This window comes from Cuculus canorus, chromosome 1, assembly GCF_017976375.1.
Source record: "Cuculus canorus isolate bCucCan1 chromosome 1, bCucCan1.pri, whole genome shotgun sequence".
NCBI classification, from domain to species: domain Eukaryota; kingdom Metazoa; phylum Chordata; class Aves; order Cuculiformes; family Cuculidae; genus Cuculus; species Cuculus canorus.
The window spans coordinates 142,514,781-142,527,989 of NC_071401.1; the positions used below are offsets into that span (position 1 = coordinate 142,514,781).

Below are 13,209 nucleotides of genomic sequence, written 5' to 3' on the forward strand. Positions count from 1 at the left end.
GGCTCGATCCGGTTTATCAGCGGGGTGGGCTCTGCCCTGCGTTTCCACTCGGGAATGCGAGAGTGAGCTGCATTTCAAGGAGCACGATATCGCCTGCCGAAGCGGTTTTAGCAGAGCGGGATGCGGGTGCGAATCGATCCATCGCGATACAGGCGTACCCAGGGATGAGTTGCAGAGAGGAGAGGATGCACAGATGTTTAAACAGATTAATCGAGCTAGGATTTGCAAAATCCTTGGTGGAAACACCAAAGTGCTCCGCTGGTATCCCACCGCTTCCCTTACTTATGCCTGTCATTTGGCCCTCTCCAATTGAAGCCTCCGTAGAGAGCAGAAATGACTCCTCTAAAACAAAATGCGAACTGAATGCAGTGTGTGTTAAATGTATCTGGACTCTCTGAGCTGCCATGTTAAACAACAGATGCAGAGTTCTGAAACACCCCTCAGGAGCTGCTGCAGAAATTGCCACAACCTGAGAAACGAAACCACTCTGACTTCCACGGAGGTGGATGTCCAGAATATAATGCCCTACATGCAAACCTGGGGCTGTAAATCCTCATGATAACGGAGTATCCGTTAAACAACACATGCGTGCAATACTGTTTGTGGAACTTAAAGCACTGTGGTTCTTCCTTTTCAAGTAGTTTTCCATTTCAACTACAAAAAGAAAATTTTAAAGTTGGCAAAACATCTATAAAGGAATTACCATCAAACGAACTTAGTGCCTTCCCTACAAATGGATTGCAGTGGCACATATCATCTGTCTCTTTTTGAGACTTTCCCAACACCACTTTAAATTAACTGGCTTTAAGATAGAACTCATAATAGAAAACACCACCACCTAACAGACGTAGGCTAAGAAACAAGAAAACAACATATCCACTTGGAACTACAAGACAAGCTGGAACAGATGTAAAGCACTTACCAAAAACTTGATGCAGCCAAAGGACTTGTCCAAAAAAAGAGGTTGTTTTGGTTTCTAATAACCACTGATCATCATAAGTTCTGCATTAGATGCTGTTCAAAGGGTAATTCACCAACAACCTATTGCCATTGACAGCATGTAGAGGCTCAGCTTTATTTCTGACTCAGGAGGAAGAGTTCTTCTGAGCAATTAAAATACTTTGTCCTCTATTGCCTAGTTTTTCTCTAATAATGTCACATGCACCTACCCTGTTTAACTTACCAGATCAAGCAAGATCACAGCTAGAGGTGGAATGGCAATTAATTAACTTTCATTTTCAAATTGAGTTGCCTTTTTCTTAAAGAAAAAATGTCCTCCCTTCATCATTATAAGAAGGAATGAACAGCAAACCCTTCACTGCCTACAATTGTTGTGTAAATATACATTTTATTTTTCTCCTTGTGGCCACAATTACTTGCCATTTTGGATTGTGCTAACTCCATTTTTTCAACCATGAGTCAACCAAGAGTTGTGTGATTCACCCTTGCATGGACATAATCCCTGGGGAAGTAATTAAGTGGATGCTGATCACTCTTGCACAGAAATCAAATACCAGTGGGACACCTGTAAATATTTCTTTTGCCCTGTTGGGTTGTGTTCTCGTCTCGCTAAGGATTTATATACAGTATTAGTTAAACAGTTAACATCCACATAGCCTTGCTTTATGCCAGCTCACATACATATGCAGCCACATACACAAGCTGTCCCTGCCACCTACAAATCCTTTTCTCTGTTCTTTATCCCTCTCTCTCTGCCAAGCTCCCACAGTGGGACACAAGTTGGGCCAATTACCAAAAATCAGATACTGAAGAAAAATAGAACAAGAAAAAAGAATATTAGTTGGCATTGATTTCTTCAGCATAAATAAAATTCTACTATAACTTGTCATTTCCTTACTCAGCAATTCTGATGCAAATAATATTCTATACAGAGAAGTGGAAAGGACCTGATTGTACAATTAAGATGGAAAGATGCTGCTAATGAAGGAGAATCAAGTGACGTAAGAGTGAACATCATGCCTTCCTCTAAAGTATTTGTTCAGATAAAGTATACTAAGAAGATGTCATTCATGGAAACTGGTTTGGTGAAGAGGTGGCATTTGAAGTAAAAGTGCTTGTAAGATTTTTTTTTCTTAATAAAGCAATTACTGAAATTCACATTTAATAATAATTCTCATGGGAAAGAACCCAAGGCGTTACTGTCCAAAGAAACCAGGAAAATTCAATTGGCCTAAAACTTGTCTCTTTCCATTCTTTACACTTTCTTTCCATTTTTCATAGGAGTAACACAGAGTAGATTTTTTTTTTTTTTTTTTTTTAGGGTTGCTAGAGCAGCAGTTTGGAGACTTCAGGGAGGGCAACAGACCTTCCCTGCAGAGCCTCTGAATCCTGAGTGTTCTGGGCCAGGACTCGAAAGGCAAAGCATGCAGACTGAGAGGACAAGAAGTCTTTCTATTATTTTTGAACTTCCAATACTCTGAGCAGCTCTAAGGCCTTCTGAAGGGGGAGCATACTTGGCTTTCTTCAGAGTTAAATCCCCCCACAGGCAGCCCAAAGATGAGCATACAAGTGAGAGAAATATCATGAAAGATTTATGATAGAATTGTTCTTTCAATAGAAAAGTAGAAAGTTCTTAGTCCCTGCCTGATATAGCAGCCAGCAGATTCAGAGGTACGATGGACGGCATAATGGGTATCTCACACCAGACTGAACCTGTGCTTATAGACTTCTTCCACACACATGCCTATAGATTAGGCAAATGATCCAATGTATATTCAGCCTTAGGCCAGCTCTAAAGTGGAGATACTAATTTTCTACCCCACAGGAATGCTAGGAGGAAAAATATTGTTCTGCTATTGCTCCGAGTACAATAGTCATGAGCGCCATATAAAGCACCAGGACAGAGATTTCTGAGAAACAGCTATTTAAAGTTACAAAGTGTCAAAGATGATTTGTAGGGTGCATAATGTGAACATGCAACACTCCATTCTACACGTCAGGAATTTTTTTTTTGTTCTGTGTACAATGTAGTACTACTTCCCTCTCTTACCCTGCTCTAGATAGACTACACTCTGAACAACAGCTTCTTCAAAATTCAGTATTGGAACCCACGTGCCTTTTCAGAACAGAAATCACCTGAATAGGTTGCACAGGAGAGTGTCTCCTTGATTCAAAAAGAAGAGTTACTGTCATCCTGTATTTGCAGATAGACCTGGAAAGCAATTGGATGAAAACAGACAGGAGCATAAAATAACTCTGCGTTGGACTATTTATGTAACTTCCAAAATTATCTGAAAGGCTTCTCTAAGCAGTCTCAGTGCTTTTTAAATTATCTAGGGTTTTCATTGGGCCTACTGCATAAGTTATCTAGCTATCTAATTGCAGTAGATTATGTTCACACTACTTTGGCAGTAATGCCTTTTACTATAAAATAAGAAATTATTCAAAAGTGGAAAAGAAATGTATTTATCTGCAGAAATAGTATTAAGACTCATGGTACAAATGTGATTCTTCCCAGGGCCAGCTCAGAGAAACAATGCCAGAGCTTTTACTTTTTTTTTTTTTTTGCTTTTCTGAGAGGTATTCTTTTTCCCCACAGATTTAAGGTTTTGCACCTCTGACAACAAACAGAGAAGGCTTCCTGTAAGAATCAGCACTTTCTTGCACTGAAAAATATGGGATTTTTTCACTGATTTAAATAAATGGGATCTAAAACCAGCATAATCTTTGCATGAAGACTTTGACCTTCCTTTTCTCAAAGCCTAATCTGTCAATAATTCTGGTTTCTGCCTAGTGTCCGCTTCCTTCAGAGCACTCAAACCTAAAGCAATAGCCCAATCAGTCCTGCATACATTGCACACATTGAAAGAATAATTTTGCATGAATAACATCATGTTAACATGATGGTAGTGTTAACAACTTCTGCCATTGCTGACAATACTGCGCTGTTGGTTCATACACTGTATAGTAGAAACATTGGTTATTTGATGGTGTTGCACGACTACACTGTATTTTCTTTAAATCAAATATTGATGTTAGCAATTTTTTCCTCATATTTCAGGACTGCTCTGTTTAGAATTGTTCTTAAAGTTATGTTTAATTCTTCTGAACTACATATCAAGTAAAAATGTGAGTATCGTCCTCTTTGTTTGAACTCCCTAGTTATTACTGAAAAAAATACCTGCTCACTTCTATGAGTACAGACTTCTGAAAATGTTCTTAATTTCACTTTTTTGTGGGGTTGCTTAATTTTAATTGGAAGCAATTTATAGTCCTATCTAAAGCTATTCAAAGTGTGGTCAGGGAACTGCAGACCTTTCAAAACTATAAACTAGCTAGAAGACAGGAGACTTTCTCAAGAAAAAAAAGAAATATGTGATGGAAGACAAAAAGAAGATTGATGATCAGGATGTCTAGGTGATTTCACTTCTTAAAACCTGGAATAGTGCCATATGCACAGGAACCTTTGAAATGTTATACAGTAAGAAAGACTGATTTTTGAAGTCAACTTGGAAAACTTAGCTCTATTTTTCACATTAAAATTAATAGGACTTGTTATTTTGCTTTGAAATTTCAGTCATTAGCTTTCACATTTACATTCACATGTCAGCAAGCAACTACAAAAAGAAGGAAAATGACAATATTTGTCAGGATGTTTGTATGGCCTACTAAAGCATATTAAGGCCTAATATTGGTAAACAACAGACAATACTAGATCTAAATGGGAGAAGGGAAAGAATGAAATAATTGACAACTGGCTAAGAAAGTAGCTAGTAATTGAAATAAACTATCATTAGACAAAGAAGTAAGTAAGTTAAGTCGATAGTCTTCAAGTAGGTTTTGATTTTCTAGGCTGCAAAAACTTCTAGATAGCAACCTGGCTATCTGAAAGCGTGATTTTATTCAATTCTTGCTAGCAAGCTTAGCTTTCAGCTATGATCTGTGATTTCAGTGGGTGGTGGCAGTGGTGATTGTTTTAATTCCAACTGCAGAAATGAAGGAGCTCAACATTTGTTCTTGTAAACACGTGATTACTGTTTAATGATTTCTATGCAGCATTGTATGAATTCATGCACAGATTCAAAGTGTAGCATCTCCCAAGTGAAATATAAATGCAGGTATGCTTATCAGACTTGAGGAGAACTTGTGGCAGTTTTCACGGACACCCAGCCACAGCAGTAATTAATCCACTGAAGAAGGTCTAACACCTTTCCAGAATTTTGAAACAGAATTAATCTCTGTTCCTCAGAAAGGGAAAAGGACAGTTGTTGACTCTACCATAAAAGCTTAAGGGAAAAACTTGAGAATAACAAAAGTGTTCCATCACTTCTATTTTAAATAAGAAATACTTGGGCCTATCTAGATTGGGATGTGTACTGATACAAAGAGATTTAAACTCAGCACTTCATCATTAGCTACTGCCAATTAAAAAAAACAAACCAAAAACAACAAAAGCCAACAAAAACCCAACAGAAAAAAGCAAAATAATTAGTGTTAAATATAGTCTAAAATCATCAGTCAAACAAAAGACATGACCTGACAATATCTACAAGATCTACAATGAAAAATTGATTTTTAATCCAATCAGCCTACACTTTTTGCCAAAAAAAAAAAACAACCAAAAAACCAAACCATCATGCGAACTGTTGAGGGTATCTTAGGTAATTGCCACTGCTTACACCACAAAATTGAACAAGCTATTACCATTCTAATCTTCTAACATAGTTCTACAAAATACTGAGGAATATATAGTATGTATAATATCTTGTTTGCATCTAAGTACCATGTGTAAGTTCAGATTTAGGGCCAGTATAAAGAAGGACTATTTTGGGAAGGGATGGATTCTTCAAAGACTACATTTTTGCAAGCTGTTAAGGAAGACTTTACAGCAACCAGAAGGACTACAGCATGTTGGCATTTGGAAACCTCCATGGATCTAATTATTAAACAATGAAAACTACAGAAAACCAAAATAAGAATGCAACGCAGAAAATTATATTTAGCCTGTACAACCAATTCCAAATATTAAACTTATAAACTGAGTTCAAAAAAAAAAGAAAAAAAAATAATCCTAGGGGTGTGCTATAAGACCAAGTTCCTTCCTTCTCTTTTGGCATTTAAAGTCTTGGAACTTTATAAATCTGCTTTGTCGACATAGAAATTTATTGACAAACTCAAGGAAGCCAACAGTTTGGAATTCTGACAGATTTTGGAGGATATATAATAATCCCTAATGAGATAAAATGGTCTAAAAATACATATATCAGCCACTAGGAATATGATTAGATTAATTCGTTAGTATAGTTATTTACTGTGATATTTGCCTTATGTATAATGTCAGGCATTTAATATTGCACCATCGGACTTTCTATATTGAAGGACTAAATTTGCTCAGTAAGTGTATCTGTTTGAAACACAATCTTTGTGGTGATCTTCTGGCTTTTTTCATGACTACTTCTTTCCAACATGGAGAAATTCACAACTCACTCAGCAATCAACGACTATTTCAACTGCGGCACCTTTAATTTACGTAGTCTTAACGACTGCTCTACATCTTGCATTTCTCCTGGTGCCTTCTGTTAAAATTATTGGTAACTGTGTTTAGTGGAGTAATGATTTTATGCTCAATTCAAGTGGGTTCTAAGTTAAAGATAATATGGACACATAGCAATGTTTATCTCAATACTACCTAAACCTTGCACTCAAGTGATCTAAAGCCCTTCTTTGCAAACCATCCTTTAAAACAAAATTAGTTCCAACAGATTGCTCAAAATAGCTCTCTTTATTTCCATAAAATCATCATCTAAACACAAGTAAATGCTACACAGACCCTAATTGGATTGGTTAAATCATCAAATTTAAAACAGTACATTTCATTATGGTTCCATCTTGACTAATGGTTCTCCTAGGACATCCAAAAGCTCATTTAGTGTGACTTTAATAAGTGTTACAGAAGTTCTGGAAGTGTGAAACAGTGTTTCAAAGTGTATTTTGCTGGAGAGATGCTAATGGCATTATGGAAAGGTTCCTGAACACTGTATAAATTAAACCTGCTCCAACTGCATGGATTTGGGCTTGCACACGGCAATTATTCAAAGAGCTTTAATTTAAAAATTGTTCTGTGGCTGTCACTGTTTGTAAACTCCACAACTGCCGCAGCATATTCCAAATACTTGTAGCAATATGCAGTGCATGGTTTCCTACATATATGCCCTCTAAAGCTTCCTTAGCTTGCAGTGGAACCTTGATGGAACATACGTGGTAAAATAGATGACAGGCAGCAAAGTTAAGAGCATTAATTGATTTGGGGGTCAATACACTATGGTAGATTTTGAATCAACATAGTGTGAGAAACGTTCATTATGTTTGCAGTTTCTTAAAAAATACCTGTAGCTTTAGAAGACGAGAAAAACGTTGTAGCTACCCTTCCAGCATGCAACCAGAGCAGTTTATTTATGTCTCCACTTTCATCTCTTCCCCTCTCAGACAAGCAAAATGAAACAAATAAACAACGCTAAAATCTGTATTCACTAGTTCCACATGGTCTGAAGGAAATCTTTGTATTTCCTTAACATAAATAGTTGAGTTCAGTTATTTTATGTCATCAATGTGTACACTAGTTTATTAGAGTTGCCTCTCAAGAACTTCATGAGATTGAGAATAACCAAGCTAAGCTGCTAACATACTCACACACACACACACAACGCTGTTTTATGTAAAAGAATGCATCACAAGAAGTAAGCCCTCCAGATCAGGTTTAATATCCTCTTTGATTTAGGCTGAGCATGAGTAAGTGAAAACTAGAGGAAGACCACCTTTTGCTGGAACTTAAAATAGTAACAGAATCTTATTCTGTTAGGGGAAGGCTTCTTGCTTTCCTACCAGCTAATCAAAACTACACTATTCTGCAAAGTAAGGAAACAGGTAAGTTTCAGAACAGGTTACATCACCAGCTAAAGCTGCCCGAGTTGTTACTGGTAACACTATTTTCACAGCACTATGAATTCTTTTTAGTCTTTATTTAATTCATTATTTCACACTATGGAAAGGAAAACTGATAATTTTTAATAAGAAAAAAATAATTCAAAAGAGAATAGAAAGCTCATGCCAATTACCCATAGAGTAAGCATATGCAATTGCATCACATCATTCCTTGCCTTTATACCTCCTTTCTGTCCTGTCCTCCTCACATGTTTGCATTGTTTTCTTAAATTGGAAGAAATAGGAGTTACATCTTGTATTTTTGTAAATAACTCAGGCCTTGATCCTCATCCAGATTTTTGGACATTAGACCAATAAGCTGATAAAATATAACAATGCTTAAGTAATCTTATAGAAAAAAAAGAATTGAAAAAAAAAATATAAATATCTAACCAATGCTGAAAAAAAGAACAACCTGTAGAGAGAACAGAAGAGGTGGCACTTGTCACTTTGTTCTCTGATTGCCTTGTCAGGAGATGTCTTTTATACCTCATTTACTTGTCCGTGAGACAGTTTGAGTCTTCTGAGTTCAGAAGAAGATTGAGTAAGTGAAAGTAAGCTAAATATTTCAGACCTAGCTCCTTAACAACTAACTCCCTGAAGAAGCCTCCCTACCCAGTTCCTTATGTTGTTCTTCTAGACTTCCAGAGTAAGACAGATACAAGTGATGATCATAAACTGAAATACAGGGTTGTCCAATGACATAATGAAAACTTTTTTTCACTCTTAGAGCTGTCAGGCACTGGACCAAGTTTCTCAGAAGGGCACCTTTTGGAGGTTTTCAAAATCAGCCGAACAAAACCCTAAGCAATCTGTTCCCTTCCCTGCTTCAAGCAGGGTCCAAGGTCCCTCCCAACATAAGCTGTTCTGTCTAAGACTGAAAGGGGCAAAAATGCCAAAATTTGTATGAGCCTTCACTGACGTTTCTTTTATTGTAATCAGTATAAAATGTCTATTGATATACTACAATTATGAAACAAGAACAGGTGAAACAAAACTGTTCATTCACTTTCAACTGTACTTCGCCACCTTCCTTTACTTCTCTTGCATCAAAGGAACAAAAAAGGTTCCAAATCTTGCTCAGAAATCCTGCTCAGCTCCATCTGTATCACCATTATAGAAAAGGCTTGATCATTCTGTTATTTAACTGAGTGACCGTTGGACAGAAATAAGGGAATTTGTGTCCACCCTTCCAAGTTTTGTAGCAAAGCCTCTGACTTTTACAATTACTATATCATCTGCTGCCATCTCCTGAAGAAACACAGCCTGAACTTTGGAGGAAGACAGGAAAATGGAGGCATCGACATCCTCAGCTTTCTGCTGGTCAGTGCTCCCTGTTAATCCCAAAGGAAATGTATAATCTGCAAGTTCCAGGTTGGTAGAGTTTGAGAATATAGAAAATGAATATTTAAATAATATGGGACTATTACATCCCTCTGATTCCATTTCTCTTCCATTCAAGACTGTCGTGTTTATGGCAACTGCTACCATGCACAACAGGGGCTGCTGCCTTTCACTGCAGCCTGAGGAAGGAACTCTTATCAGCACAAGCACAACAGTGGAGCTTATGCAGCGTATGGCAGAGGAAATCCACAGTACACAGGTTGCACAAAGAGTACCTAATTTAATAAGACATGACTGTTGTTCTAACATGAATAGGCATAGACTTGTGCCCAGGGGATGGACTGACACATTACACATTTTGAATATCTGTATTTAGCCGTACATTACTGTGCTGATGTTTTTGCAGCCTGACGTCTAGAAGTAAAAGACATGAGTTAATTGAAGAAGGAAGAAACTAGAAAGGAAATTCTGTTCTCGAAATAATATAGGTTGATAGACAAAGAATGCTACAGAGAAGGGGGAGGAGTGATGTTTGACAACGCACCTAAAAGCCAGAAAAAAATAAAACAAACTCTGCTTGACCCAGTGAACCAAAGACATGCCAGTAAGATCATCCTGACCACAGCCTGAAATGACTCCATATCTATACTTACATAAATCTTCCTTTTTGTGCTACTCTAGTGTATCAGATAGGTTCAATTTACCAGAAATAGAACTATAGAAATAGATTTATAACCATATATAAACAAGCTTTTCTTCTGTGCTCCTCCAGTTTTTAAAAATCATTTTAAAATCATACAGCTATTTTTAAACTACATTTTTGCAGCTTAACTAGCCTAGCATATCAAAACAATGTAGTCATCAAGAGAGTTACAAAGACAGGAACAAGCACACTATGAAAGAATGGCAGATGGTATTATTGTCAAAATGGAAGCAGGCTCATGGTCAAGTCTAACCATTCATTGAAAGATACATCATGCCTGAACTTTCACACAGGAAGAGCATGTGGCTTAAGCAGGTTCGGTGAATTTATTTCACAAACATTCTAGTAGCGAATAACAATTAGAATCCAGACATGCTCCCTAGTGCATGAGAAATCACATACTTTTCAAGGGAACTAAATACATGTATTTGCTAAGACCAAACCAATTTCCAGTGAAGCTGCTGAATCTGACAGGATGTTGTACAAGAAGCATACTGATGTAGGTCAATCAGTTTTAACCAAGTACTCCCAGCTTGCATTATTACAAATGAGATCAGGATGCCATTCAGTCTTCAGTGGAAGTATAAAACCTAACCTATAAAGATGCATCTGCACTTCAGTATTCAGCAAAACGGAAGTGATGAATCACACTCTTGCCCTAAGAGTGACACAAAGGAGCAATCAGCTTGAGCTGATATTCTGGCTCTAGCTAAGAACATACTCGTGGCTCCCCACATTCTAAGTTTCTCAGTCCTTGAGATGGAGCTCCCATAGTCTGAAGCAGCATTAAATATAGTCACTGATGATATTCAGAATGCCTTGCACTGAAAAAACTTCAGAGCACATAAAAATTGTTTAAAAATCATTTTACTAGTTACAAAGATAGAACTGACATTTGAGTTAAAGCTTCATTTTGAATTAACACATCATATTTTGAGACTGGAATTGAAAAATGTCACATGAAATTATTTAGCTATTGTAAGAATTTGGTCAGAATATAATTATAAGACCAGGAGATCAGCGTGGTCCTCTAAACTATGCTAAAAGGCTCAGTGAAATCTAAAGTGACCATAAATTGTTGAGCTATCAGATCTATGTTGCAGTTACAGAAAGGCAGCGCATTAAGCAGCACAGTGGAACCAAAAGCATATAGTTTTGTTGGCTCAGTACTTATTCCAGGAGAAGGATGCAATCTGCTCACTAGCTTTTCTGCATCTGTTGTCACCCTAAATTCTACTTGAAGTCTCATTCGATTAATAACTACGACTGATTTTGCTTATTTTGCAAGAGCTCAATTCCTGGTAACATGGTAAGGAGAGCAATTAAAAGCTGGGCTACTCTAGAGTGAAGAACGAAACTATACTGCTTACATAGCATTTTTAACTCTTTAGAGCATTGTGAAACATGGGCTAATTAATCTTTAGAGCATCTATGAAGACAGCAAATAAGATCTTGTTCTTTATGCTCAGATTGAACCAGACTAAATTGCAGGGATGTTGGCAACTTTGCTTGTAACAAAACCATACTTATGGAGGTAAGATCAAATGCATTTTCAAATAAAGCAAAGGTCAATTATGTGTTGGGAAATAAAGTGATGAGTAGGCAGCTGCCTAGCAGTATTCTTACAAGCTAACATTCCTTCCTCTCTCTGTCCATAAATATCTCTGAGAGTAAATGTTAAATGGACCCTCACAGAAGAGTGTATACCTTCAAATCTGTAGTTAAAAAATAGTTTGTGTCCTTTTTAAAAGAAAACTTAAAATTCACACCAGCTTCTACCTACTTCTTTTTCTTTTCATACTTAGTGGTCTAGTATACAACAAATATTCTCATAGAAATTGATCAATCAATACAGTTAGAAGTCTTACATTTTTCAAAGGCAAAATGAATGGTGGACAATGGAGAGTCGAGAATAAGAGGTAAAAGGTAAATGACAATTGTACTTGCAATTAATTTGCTGTTTCCTGTCAGCTGTGACTAAAGAATACAGACCATCATTTCCAAGCTGGTGGAGCCAGATGGTGTGGTGTGATACAGTTAATATTAATGGTTGCATGCTGCCTTCTCTTGACTAATCAAGGGTGTTGCTTCATGCTGGTTTTGGGGAGGAGGTTGCAAGCCAAGGAGATCTGTCATTCTAAAGAAACATGAAGCAGGAATTTTTCTTTGTTCAGACAGGCTTTGATTTCTATAGTTCGTACCAAAAGTTTTAGACAGACTTTTTTTTCTTCAAATTTTTTGTCTGAGTGTGTTGTCACAGTACTGGGAATACTTTCAAACGTTGAAGGAAGTGGAGCAAAACCTCTCTTCAAAACACATTCAAATTTACATTTTTGATTTGGAGTTGTGGATCATTGCTCCAAGGGCACTTGTCTCCCTCACCCTCCCCCAAGTGTGCTCTAAGATAGTATTTGAAAAGCAGTAACTCACAACAGCCATTTACTTTACTCCATATCGTAATTTTGCATTTTACAAAACATGTGGAAGAATTTCTTTCATTGAGCTGAAAAACAGCACAGTATGTTACATTCTTTGCCTGAGCCTTAAAGGAGAAACACAGGATACTTTTTTACTCCTTCAGTCCCATCAATATATGGTTTCTCAAATCAGGAAACATTTCCAAATTACTTAATTTGGGATACACTTTTGATACGGGCGCATTAACCATTGCCACCACCTTAAAATCAATTGGGCCACATCCTGCGGTACTTGACATTCATTCAGGTAAAATGTTAATGAACCTAAATAGTGACTTCAAATCAATAATGACTTCTGGATTTCACATATTGTTGCTTTTCATTTTTAATAAGGATGGATTTTGAAAGTCGACGCAAGCTTCTCTCACAGGTAATTAAATAAACTTTTGATCCTAAATAATGCAGTCTAAATTTGAACCTATTTCTAGAACGCAATTTCATCTTAATTTATAGCTTGTGATAAATGGGAATCCCATCCTCTCATAGTAAGCAAAATTATTTTTCTGAATATCACTTGCCTCTGTTTTAATTTGAAAAATCTAATTTCTATCGCATATGTTATGATAATCCATATATTTTCTTCTTTAATAGACAGCCATTCAACTATTTGTCTGTGCAACCTCTAACTATATAAAAATACAAAATCTACTTATTTATTTTCTTTATAACATTTAGAAATGCAAAAACACTCCAAAACCTAGACTGGAAGAAAATATTTTCAGCTAAATTACATTATCAATTTCC

At 36.8% G+C, this 13,209-nt stretch overlaps 1 protein-coding gene across 22 annotated transcripts in view; it reads right to left on the minus strand.

The window, feature by feature from the left end:
• Positions 1–13,209, minus strand: part of CACNA1C (calcium voltage-gated channel subunit alpha1 C) — a 481,236-nt gene that overhangs the window by 434,152 nt on the left and 33,875 nt on the right. The window lies entirely within an intron of this gene.